At 43.1% G+C, this 13052-nt stretch overlaps 1 long non-coding RNA gene across 1 annotated transcript; it reads right to left on the bottom strand.

The window, feature by feature from the left end:
• Positions 1 to 2010: 2010 nt before the first annotated feature.
• On the bottom strand, positions 2011 to 2574 carry LOC111591315 (uncharacterized). The gene is made up of 3 exons (XR_002750479.1): positions 2400 to 2574; positions 2216 to 2301; positions 2011 to 2072 (listed from the first exon to the last, which is right to left on the bottom strand). It is a non-coding gene; the product is annotated as an uncharacterized lncRNA (long non-coding RNA).
• Positions 2575 to 13052: the final 10478 nt, after the last annotated feature.

Below are 13052 nucleotides of genomic sequence, written 5' to 3'. Positions count from 1 at the left end.
GTTCCAAGCAAATTGTAATATATAATTAGACAGGATACAGAGATATAAATAAGTGAATGTAAGACCTGGTAGAGCGCATGACTAAGTTCTTGTCTTGCTGTGTGTAGCTACTACTCCAAAGCAAAATTAGAAAGCACGAGAGCATCCCACTCCTGCAAAATTCAAGAAAAACAAGTTCGGGAAGAGCTATAGAATCATGATTTGCATCTTTGGACATGCCATAGTAATAATAATGTGTATCACAGAGATATTAAGTATCATGATGATCAGTGCATCCATGGGTAGTAATGGCAATCAAAGTATTTCAAGTGATTCCCAAATAAGGTCAGTTGTTAGATTCACTTAGTTTATTCTTAAAATAAGGTCAGATATCAGGTTCACTTTCAAATATAAGCCCAGAAAGGCACTTGAGATGCATGGTTATTAATATCCTTAGGAACAAGGCACAGAAAATGCACGTGATACATCGCACTTAAACCCAAAAAGGCACGTGCCTGAGCAAGTGTGGTGCAGTCAGAGTGCATTCAGACAGTTATGTTGTGCCATACCTTGGCACATACTTTTTTTGCTTTTACCTACCTCGATAACACCACACTTAACAAAACAAAGAAAGGTTGACAACACCTCATAATCAAATTTTAGACATTCTAAAATAAGCTCAGAAAAGATAACTGGACCCCTTACGTTCTGAAAAATCCCAAGGAGTCCTAGAATGCTTGCAGCCTGCAAAGGCCTGGGCTTCACGACCTGTAAAGAATGTAGTTCTTGAGTTTTGGCGGATTGGGACAGCAGTAATAAAATACTTTAGGTGTATATGAGACTATCAAGGTAGTTAATGAGTATACAATATATGTTGTTGTCCTAATCAGAAACACTAATCGATGTGGATGCAGAAGTATAAACAGAGTGCACAACATCAAATTCCACCATTGATTCAAAAACATATCAATATAGTTCTTGAAAGTTTAGCATAGCAATCTAAAATTTTAACTTTTACAGGTGCAGATAAAAATATCGGGTGAAGCTATTTCGTGGATTTCATAAGTTCATTTTTTAAAAAAATATTGCAAATAGCAAATGAAGCTTGAACATGTCTTTTTCAGCTACTTGGATAGGGTCTTCTAACATCATCAGAAAAGAAAACACTAAAGAACCTAAAATGGATCTATGATTGACCATGTATATGTCATTATAGTCCCATAAAAGTAAACTACAACTCCACATCATTTTTTAACACATGTATCTAGGTAGTTAAAGTGAAAACACTGCCCAACCAATGAAAATATCGATATACAAAAGATTATGCAGTGGAAACAAATCGATCCCTAACCTACCAACCTTTTATGTGCTTTCTTTTACACAAAAGCTTATGCAGTGGAAACAAATTGATCCCTCCCCCACTCACGCTCGACACGCAGGCTCAGGTGCGTGTCGGTGGCTCCCATCCCGCCAGTAGCCTCGCGTCCTCGCCTCCAGTCCTCCGCACATCGGCCGGCGACCTTTCATGCGTGCCTCCCGCTCTCCTCTCCCCTATAGTGAACTGTTAACGGTGTCGGGGCCCAGCGGCTGCGCTGCGTGCAGCCGGCGGACATCGGGAGCCTGTATCCATTGCTCCACTAAGGCAGCTGCACTGCTTTGGGAGCGCTTATGCCCTGGTAAATCCCCTCCTAAACCCTACCATTTGGCCAAGGTGCCACCCCATAGATGCCCCGTGGACACCTTGGAGATGCCCTGCTGCTAAGGCGACACCTTACACGTCCAGGCAAGGCGATCGGGATGCCTTGCAGGCCAGGCTCGCCTTACCGCTTAAGCGACGCCTTAACAACTACGAGAGCAACCATACAAGACATAATTTCGCTACCGATGCTCATCGCCTTCCTCACTTAGTATCAAGAGCAACATTGTGAAACACATATTGCCTACTGATACTCTAAAGCCCATACCACATGCTACTGGAAACTTTGACTCAACATATTGATAGCATACCAGAGAAACCATACCTTGTTGGTCTTGACCGGCACAATATCATCCATAGTAAGCTCCTCCTTGGTGATGGGGCACTTGCCATGGTCCTGCAATGTCGTGGGCATCGCCATCACGACATGAATTTAGCATAAACATTGGGCATCGCCACCATGACATGAATTTAGCACAAACATTTTTCCCAATCCCAATAAAAAAATTGCAGTGCGAGATCTGAGGCCAAGCTATGGACCTCAATGTAGCGCTCGATGAGCCGCCGCTCGAAGAGAAGCCCCGACTTCTTCGACACCACCGGCTCGTCCGGCACCTCGCCGGAGACTACAGGGAAGCGACACGGGACGAGTTTGCTCACGAAACGACGGATCAGAGAAGCTAGGTTAGTAGACAGACATGTGAGGGAGGGAGTGGGGCATTACTCGCGTAGATCATGGCGGCGGCGAGGGCGAAGGTCACGGCGCGGGAGAGACAGCGCGGCTCCTCGAGCAGCCTCCCCGACGGCGAGCTCCTGGGCGGATGTGGTGGCGGGACGGGAGCAGGCGACGGCGGTGCAGAGCGAAGGTTTTGCCGCTAGGGTTTTAATTTGAGTGGAGTGGGAAATTTTTGTATCCTGGCATCTTTTTCGTTTTAGCCCTCTTCAAGTCTTCGTTGGCGCCGGTGCTTCGATGGCGGTCTCGACTTGCAGAAAATTGGAAGCATGCCCCCTCGAGAGTTTCGTTGTGCCAGCAGGTGTGGGCTTGGAGAGAAAAAATTGCTATTATAGCCCTTTTAACGTGGGCTCACTGCTATTATGTGACACTCTGTCTATGACTTGTGAGATCATTTGTGTCTATGATTTGTGGGTCTGGTGGTAAAATAGAGAAGTCCACAACTGAGAGTGACAAAATAGCAAATTCCCCGCTTAGAGATGAGCTGTAAGATCAGCCCAACTCTTTGGTGAACAACCATCTATAGGCGTGCAGCGGATTAATTTGAAATAGCGGTGAGGGGTTATTTGTAAAAAAATGACGCGGGACGACCATTGAAACTGGTGCTTTAAATATAGTATGATGTGAGACTTAACCCTCCGGTTTAGATCCCGTTTCGTTTGAGCTGAATATACTGATTAAATGTCTAAAGCATAGCCTGGAGCCTGCCATGTCATGAATCATGAAATGACAATAAAACATAAACAAAAGCATAGCCTGGGAGTTTGGGGTGCCGCACCGAGGGCACTGAAGACGACGGATCTTGCCTCTCAGCCTCGGCGATGGGCGTCGGACGCAGGAGATGGCATTAACCACCGCTATATTAATAAAACGTATTGTATATATGTGCAATACGGATATAAAGAGAAATATACGTGGCATTAACCACCGCTTATCAGATTGCTTATACCGTACAAAGAGACGATATTATAACTATAAATATACTGTTAATGAGAAAATAAAAAATAATCATATTTCAAATATATAATTTTATTTGAAGAAGTTTCTTATTTAAGCAAAAAAATTTACCTATATGATATATAGAAACCGTACGAACATACAGTCAGCTAACTAGTTCATTTTAAATTCCAAAAAATATTTAATTCAATCTAATCAGAATTTACTATTGACTACATTTTTTCACAATATGTCTTATCAGAAATATCATACGAGACAGATTTATGTTTACAAGTTTCTAGTATACTCACTAACATCTAAAACAATTTTGTATAGTCTAGATGACTCTAATAATATCTTTATTTGAGATGGTTTCATAAACAGAAGTGTCTAATATACTAACCAAAATAAAAGACACTTCTTGTAAACTTAATGCCTCAAAAGGTATATTTATTTGAGACGGTTTTCAAAATCACACTGTATTAAATCAATATAAGACATTTCCAACCATATATCTGTCTCAAAAACCTTCTTCATTAAAGACGGATGTCCAACAAACCGTCTTACCTTACTCAGCACCATATGATAAAAGACGCTTCTATAAAATGCACTGATATTTGTCTAAAAATGTATGTCTTAAATAAGCATATTTCTAGTAGTGCATACCCTCTGCCCCCTTGTTTTAGTGTTCTTGTGTGCCCGTGATATTCCTCGACCAACTCGATTGAGCTAAGCTACCTTAGATCGCCGGGAACGCGTTGGTTTGGCCGTTGATCATACGGTCACCGTGGACAGAGCAGGTAAGAGCGCGGTTCGTGAAATTAGTTGAGGGGAAATGATTGTTAGGCCTTGAATTTGGATTCAACTGAAGTAGAGCAACCGTCATCAAGTAATCCGGCCGGTACAAGTTCACCGGAGCTCGGCCCTGCGCTGTTCGCCGTCGTGGACTTCGGGCGGTGAAGAAATAGAACTCGGGGGATGTTTTTGTACCGTGTCAGTGAGACATGGAAATAGCGCCGTGACTCATTTCCAGTTATACAAACCAATAGGGGCCTTTCTGCAAAACCAGCAGCGCGGGCGCGCTTTCGCCAGTAAATGGGCCAACCCAGGCCAGTTTCAGCCCAATCCTGTAGCATGTTTTCTTTTTTTCTTTTTCTTCTGGACTTTGAGAATTCCCAGAAAATTATAGAAAAATGCTAAAAATACCAAACCAATTTTGCTAGGCTTCTAATTTCCTATAGTATTTAATAAAAAAAGTTTCATGATTTTTAGTTCCATTAGGGAATTATGGGACATTTAAAACTGCCAAAAACCATACTTTTGGAATTTTAGGGAATAATTAATAATTTTAAAATTCACCAAACTTTTTAGGTAAACTTTAAATATTATTTAGAAACCTTGAGTAAAATCTGGTATGCTTTGGACCATGTTTGATACTTAGAACCCAAAACCCTAGCCCCTGCCCTATGAACTTCACTATAGACTCCGAAAACCCTAGTTTCTCAGAGATCCGTGAAGGAAAGTTATATTCAAGACATTAGATAATAAACTTTTATTTTCTTTGTGTCTTCATGAGCATTACATTAGCATTCATGATCATATATGACTATATCTAGAGAACGAGGAGGAAATAGAAATTAAAGAAGCGAGGACTTCACCACCACCACCTGAAGAACCTTAGGCAGGAAACTGCTTTTACTTTGTTATCTGTGGAATAGAGCCTGATTCACCTATCACTCAAGGCAAGCCCCGGTGCATTTGCCACCTCCTTGCTATTTTAAAATCTTTCTCACTTACTTGATGCATTAGGTGATAGGAGTTGTGTGCTAAACCAGTTGCTGCATTTCCTTTCTTGGATTTGATTACTTCTCCTTAGTCCCCTGATTTACAAAAAAGGTTTTTCTTATGCTTAGCTTTTCTCTAGAAAACAAAAATGTTTTGTTTTCACAAAAGATGTTGTTGCAAAGTGGGTGGGTTGTTTTCAAAAATAAAACTTGATGGTGGATCCATCATGGCCATGATGGGTTCAACATCGGAAAAAATGTACCTCTGTCAGGTACCAAACTTTGGGTTGAAATGTTAAAACTGAGACCGGGCGGGTGACTTGCACGAGAAGAGAGTCTCGGTGTAGTGTCTCCGTCTGAGTCGATTAAGGACCTTGTCGATGTAGGCTTGATGATCGGGGACCATTTAACTAGTCACATGCCTCGTCATGGGTAAGCTTTGCCTCGGGCAGACTAATACCAGAATAAGATAACGCGCAATGGGAGTGGAGAGATGGCGAGAGTAGCGTGTACCCTCCGTGGCAAGAGGCTAGACGGTGGTGTATCTGTGCTCTCGGTTTGCGTGAACCTGATCTGGTCTTAAGAACCCCGGTGGTGAGTTGACATATGCAAGGGTTAAGTGCTACATATGTCGTGTGATTGGAGATCCTCAACTGAGTATAATCGATTCGGATCGTTGTAACTTCGCGGACATGAAGGCTTGGTCACTGACCTACACGTAGCACTCTAGTGAATAAGAAGGGTTGTTAAGAAATTGGCTAGTATAGGTCAAGTGTTTGAACTAGGGTAGAAAGAACTCTAGATACATGTAACTTTACTGAACCTGACAAATAAAACTTGATTTTTAAGGATCCACTATTAGTAAGCATTTCTGCAAACAAAGTCTTTGAATATTGATAAGCCATACCTTGACTCCTAAAGGCCAGCATATCCTTGAGAGTCTTTTATTTTGACGGGTAAGACTTGCGAAAGTACATTTCGTACTCAGGGCTTTGTCCCATGTTGTTTTAGGTGAAGAAGCAACAAACTTTTGTTGCTTCTATTCCAAGGTGGTACAGAAAGAAGAAAATCAAGACTGAAGTTACGGGAGAAAGGGTCCTCCGTTAAGAAAAACTCTTACTGTTTATTCGGGAGGGGTTTTTGCCTCCCAGGTTATGTAATAATAATACTCAGCACTCTTATATTTCGTTCTGGTCTGTAATAATACAACTCTTTCTTTACTTTAAAATAAAGTAAGTTATTGTAATTGCTTCCGCATTCTCGTACCTCCGATGTATTGTAATGTCTGCGTGACGGGTGAAACGCTCTTGGACAAGGTAAAGAATTCAGATACCGATCTTGTCAAGTGATCAGGTGCACCTACAGGGTTGTCTAAGGTCCGTTGGACAAGGACAACTGTAGGTGGGCCTAATGACTTGGGAGGTTCTGTCACAACTATCTCTTAGACGAGATAATTATTAGAGCATAGGTGAAAACTTTTGATGTATTGAATGTGCGAAGCATATATGGTTGTCAACAGAAGACTTTGATGTATATAAATGTATGATATAATTTAATTACATGTTGCTTTCAATATTAATATTAATATATATATATATATGTGTGTGTCAATAAATATAAAATTCAGTTTTGTTTGAAAATTTGAAAAGGCGGGAAAACTTCCACTGACGGCCAAATAAAGAAAACCGTCAGTGGAAAGTGTATTTCCACTAACGGTTACAAAACAACCGCCATTGAAAATACTGATTTCTACTTGCTCTTAGTCCTTGTGGCACTGAAAAACGCAAGTGCAAATAGTTTTAGTACTGCCACTATAGAGCTTCTATCTACTAGTTGTACTCTCAAATTTATGAGAACAATTTAATAAGGGATTCATGACATACACCCCTTGTTTAGGTGTGACGCATGTATTGACATTACTGTAAAAAAAAATATTTACAGGGACGATACAGAATAGCACAAAATTATTTACATGGAGGACACAGAATAGCACTACGCGACACGTTTAGCTTAGCTTGACCGCCAGTGAAGAGAAGTCCGCGAGTCCGTCAAATTCGTCATTTACCTGCCGTCGTTGTTTGAGCTGGACAAGATTGTTCCGGCGTGTCAAACCTCGAAATCCTAGAGTAACTCTCAGCGAAACCGGACAGAGATATTCCCGGCCTGTGTCCTGCGGTGACAAAATTCAGATGATTGAATGGTGTAGCAGTGCTGGATTTTCATTTCCAAATCCCCGTTTGGTTCTTTGTGGTTATCAATCATTCTTGCAGAATGTGTTGTGTGGGCATGATTCGTTCGAAGCTTATCTTTTTCCAGGCAGCGGGTCAAGTCAACTTGTATGCGATCATATCTCGGCATCTATAGGCTGTACAGTGCCGTGCTCGACAGGACTTTTGAAAAGGATGAAGTTAACGCCCGACGGGTCATGTTTTTATCAGCGCGCCATCTCTCAGACATGTAGATCCTCGCGTAGAACGATACCTAATTAGGGCCCGTTTGGTTATTGGACTAATATTTAGGTCCTCATTTTAATCCCGTTTAGTACCTATTTTTCAAACCAGAGGACTAAATTATGGACTAATTGACTTTATGGGGTGTTTATTTGAGATTATAATCTGCCCCCTTAGTCTCTAGTCCCGCTAAAAAGACTAAAGTACAACATTTACTCCAATTGCTTTTGCCTAGAAAACTGGCATGAAAGAAGAAATGTGTATTTTGGTCTTTATATGTTGCATTTAATTTATTTATAATCTGTTTAGTCCCTACAACCAAACAGGGTAGGATGGACTAAACTTTAGTCCTAGGACTAATCGAATCAGGCCCTGTTTGGTGACTAAAAGAGACTGTTGATCACTTGTTCTCAAATGTTGTGAATCAAGAACAAGGCAACACAATTGTTAATTATCAAGGAACTTCGTCCTCCGAAGCATTACCTCCTTTCGGATATAATGATCATCAGACGAAGATCATGAAGGACATGCCTTCATCATTTCATGGATAAATAAGAATACATAACGATAATGAATATAATTCATTGGTTTATTCACATTTATATTTCATAATATACACATGAACGTTAACAAAGTTGTTATTACATTGATAACTTCGGCTTGTTTGAAGGTGCTGATGCGAGAGCGATTACAATCTAGCGTGAACAGTACGGTGCTACTGTTCATCTATTTATAGACACGAGACGCAGCCTGGTAAAAGTACATTTATGTCCCTGAGAATTAGGTGGTGGTCTTTAAGAGCTTCATGAAAGGTGATGACGCTAACGAGGTGGTGGTCTTTAAGAGCTTCATGAAAGCTGGGCTTCGATTTCCACTCCACAAGATGTTGGTTGAGGTTCTGAAGACATTCGAGATATACCTTCATCAACTTACCCCCGAAGCTCTTATCAAAGTGGGGGTTTTTATATGGGCTATGAGGAGTCAGGGACTAGAGCCGGATGCTAGGTGCTTCTGCAATATTCACGAGTTATCTTACCGGACGAAGGCAACCGGAAAAGAACAATACCATAACAACTTCGGTTGTTATAGCTTCGTGCCCCGCTCTGAGGCAAATTATCATGTGCCTACATTTCGGAAGAAGTGGCCAGGCTCTTGGATGACCAATGGTTTTACGTGAAGAATGATCTGAATCAGAGGGAGGATGTGAGGGGCATCATTCAACATCCCATATGGTCACGTTTCAGCATTAGGAGGCCATCAATCGCAATTGGGAATGAGGTGCAAGTGTGCCTAATGGCTTTCAACACCATATGTACCTACATCGGTACCAGAGATTTAGTTCAATAACATATCCCTTTCAAAGTATGGTCTCTTGTGAATGAATGGGAAATGCTGAAGGACGCTGCCGCTGGCTCCAGTCAGGGTGGCTTGGTTTATCTAAAGTACACATTCCGGTACAGAAGTCAATTTGACAAGCCAAATCATGATTGGCTAGACGCTATAGAGGCAACGAGTGATGAGCTACTTGGAGCCTACTCGAGGACAGAAGACGAAGCCATGATAGTTGCCTTCGGCGCTCGAGGGAAAAGGAGGATGAACAGGGTTTTTGATGTTATTGGGTTTGTTTACCCTAATTACTATTTTCCTGTCCGAAGGCAAGGGGGGAAAGGAAAGTTGCTGCTTCAACCTCTTCTAGTGCGCCGAAGCCGAAGAGGGCCAAGGTCTTGACACGTAGGCCGAAGCCTATTGGGATAGCTGAGGTGCCGAAGCTTATTGAAAGTGCAGAGGGTGCTCCCTCAGCCACAGAAACAGCTCATGCGATGTCGATCGAAGCTAGTACAGGCCTGGTAAAAGAGCTGGAATCAGAAAAGGCAGCAGAACAGCCAAAGGTGCTTAGCCCTCCAGCTGTAACAGGGCTGTCGATTTAAGCTTCCCATTGGGATTCCTCCTACACACCACATCCTTGTGATCCTGGATGCAGATAGAGCACCTGCCACTCCATTGACACTCGGCACGACAATGCGCTTCACCACAACGGAAACACACCAACCCCAGCCCAGGCTTAGGAACAGCCCGATACCTCTGAGTACTCCCTCCTGAAGTACCCGATTCAGAGGACTTGCCAAGATAGGGGTGGTGGCGCTGGTGTTGAGACTTTCCCCTCCTATGGGCTGGACCCCCAGTGTTTCCCCTCCTCGCGTCCTGGCCATGAGGCTGATCAACACCTGAAGACTTCTGAGATTCCATTGTGTACTGATGCTGCATCTCCACGCCCAATGTATGCTCTACCGTAGTACGAAAATCCACCAGCGGAAAGGCGCCCAAAGCATGCCTGATAGAGGGTTTCAGGCCCTGACGGAACTGGCTCTCCTTTTCCAATTCATTGTAGGCCACATGAGGGACAAAGCGGACCATCTTGTTAAAGCCCACTTCATATTCTGTGACCGACTTCTTCTCCTACTTGTAAGATGGCAAATCTATCTTAATCTTCTCTAGGAAAGTGACTTGGTAAAATCTCCTTTCAAATTGCCTCATAAAAACATCCCAGGTCAGGATTCCCGGTGAAGAGGAGTGAGCTGCCTGCACGCCTCTCCACCAAATTTGAGCCTCCCCCTTCAACAGTTGTGTGCCAAAACAAACACGATCACCAAACACAATCTCAAAAACATAAATCCTATCTTCCACATAAGTCAGCCAATCCGCCGCCTCAACCGGAGTACCACTGCCATCAAAGGTGTCCAACTTCATGCCCATCCACTGCATCAGAGAGAGACCACTGACGGGAAGGGGCACCTCAGACCCACCACCTGGAGCAGCACCCGCAGGAACAACGCCCCCGAGAACTCCTCCACGGCACCCTGAGCAGCACCAGCATGAGCAACAAGAATGGCTTGCCTCAGAATGGGCAACTCCTGCTGCATGGCCTGCATCGCGGCTAACATTGCCGCCGGACTCATAGAATCCCCACTATGATCTTGCGGGCTGCCACGAGCCCTACGAAGCGGTATAACTGCAACCACAGGAGTAAATTAGTAAATATATAAAAATGGCATAACAACAACTTCAAGTAATATCAAACGAGCATTGACAATTCATAATATAGGAATAGTAAAGCAAGCAACCCATCCTATATGTGCAGTGTGTCAATTTATCATCATTCCTTGCTAGGACCTACAACCTATCCCTCTGATACCAACTCTAACACCCCAAGGTCCCCGAACACCCGGGTCATCAAAATCACCCCTTTCCACAAACTGCTATGTATAAAAAGATAAAGAAAGAAAGAAAAATCTGGTACCACCTCCCTTGAAAGTTGCATAAACGAGGAAACCACAGTGTATAAACATAATGTAAGAGAAGAGTAAACATTAGAACATTATTAATTCAGCTTACCCAAAAGAACGACCACCATAATGACCAGAACATATTAAACCACTTGCACACATTATTTAAAGTGACCAACATCCTTGACCCGAAGTCCCCAATTAAGGTCATTACTAAGTAGTGGCAAAATTATTTAGAAGTGTAGTGAACGTGTGGCTACTTCCCTCCTTTTCCCCAGACAAGGTTCAAGTACCTGCATCCAAACAATGCAAGAGTGAGATGACACATCTCATCAAGTAAAATGAGTATCTAATAGTTAGACAACATAACTACAGAGTTTTACCAACCATGGATTTCACAACTTCCTTCTTAAATATTAGAGGGCAACAAAAACAATACAAAGTACCAAACACCTTGTTCCCAAATCACAAAGAAGAAAAATCACAATAATAACATATCAATGTCATGTTCCGCATATTCCTCATGAGTGCATATGACTACAACTGCAATTATGACTTCTGCCTTTATACCTCTAGGGATATGAAGCTGCATTGTACCCCTCCTCGGACAATGTATGATGCTTATTGTACCGGTACGGTCGGATCATATGATCGCGACGAAACTTCAATGCAAAGAATGATGGATGCACTATACATGACAAACCAACATAAGTCCACACCATTTAACATGTGTTAAATAGGTACTTCAACTTCATCAAGATAGGAATCAACACATATAACATGCTCGAATCGATGACCTCAATATATTTAAAGCAGTAGAACATGAATAACTTCAAACAACAATTCTTATAATGGAATTCAAAGATGAACACATTCGATACTTATATAAGTTCGAGGACAGGGCACATAATACAACCGAATGGTATAAACCATCACTGTGTTTACTTGCCTTCACCGAGAATTTAGAATGGTACTAAGTACGATCCGGAGGTCCACCACCTTGAGAGCACCTAGAGGGGGGGTGAATAGGTGATCCTGTAAAGCTTGAAACTTAAACCACTAAAATTTGGTTAAGTGTTAGCACAATAATGCCAAGTGGCTAGAGAGGAGTCTCAACAAAACACAATAACCGCAAGAGATCAATCATAGAGATGACACAGTGGTTTATCCCGTGGTTCGGCCAAGACCAACGCTTGGCTACTCCACGTGGTGGCGTCCCAACGGACGAGGGTTGCAATCAACCCCTCTCAAGCGATCCAAAGATCAACTTGAATACCACGGTGTTTTGCTTGCTTTACTATATCCCGTTTGCGAGGAATCTCCACACTTTGGAGCCTCTCGCCCTTACACTTAGATGATCACAAAGAAGCACGGAGTAAGGGGGGATAAGCAACACACTCAAGACAAGAAATCACAGCAACACCACGCACACAAGTCGCAACAAGAGCTCACAACAAAACTCAATGAGTTCACAACTCAACTAGAGCTCTAATTGCTATTGCAAAGAATCAAAGGCGCGGAATCGATGTCTTAGTGCTTAGGAATGCTTAGAGGATGCTTGGTGTTGTCCTCCATGCGCCTAGGGGTCCCTTTTATAGCCCCAAGGCAGCTAGGAGCCGTTGAGAGCATTCCAGGAATGCAAATCTTGCCTTCTGTCGCCTGGCGCACCGGACACTGTCCGGTGCGGATTTCTTTCCTTCTGCGGCGAAGTCGACCGTTGGCGCCTGGGAGCCGTTGGCGCACCGGACACTGTCCGGTGCACACCGAACAGTCCGGTGCCCCCTCCCGGCCGTTGGCTCCGCCACGTGTCTCGCGAAAATTGCGCAGCCGACCGTTGGCCCGGCCGACCGTTGGCTCACCGGACAGTCCGGTGCACACCGGACAGTCCGGTGAATTATAGCCGTACGTCGGCGATGAATTCCCGAGAGTGGCCAGTTCGCTCGAGCCAGCCTGGCGCACCGGACACTGTCCGGTGCACCCAGACTGAGCAGAGTCTTGGCTGCTCAAGCCAAGGCATTTCCATTTGTTCTTTTCCTGTTTCCTGCACTTATACACAATACATTAGTCTCTAAAACAATGTACTAAGTCTGAGAAACATACCTTTTTATATGATTTGCACTTTGTCCACCACTTTGCATAGATTAACACAAAAGCACTTGCGTTGGCACTCAATCACCAAAATACTTAGAA

This window comes from Zea mays, chromosome 4, assembly GCF_902167145.1.
Source record: "Zea mays cultivar B73 chromosome 4, Zm-B73-REFERENCE-NAM-5.0, whole genome shotgun sequence".
Classification (NCBI taxonomy): Eukaryota; Viridiplantae; Streptophyta; class Magnoliopsida; order Poales; family Poaceae; genus Zea; species Zea mays.
This window is presented reverse-complemented; position numbering and strand designations above follow the sequence as displayed.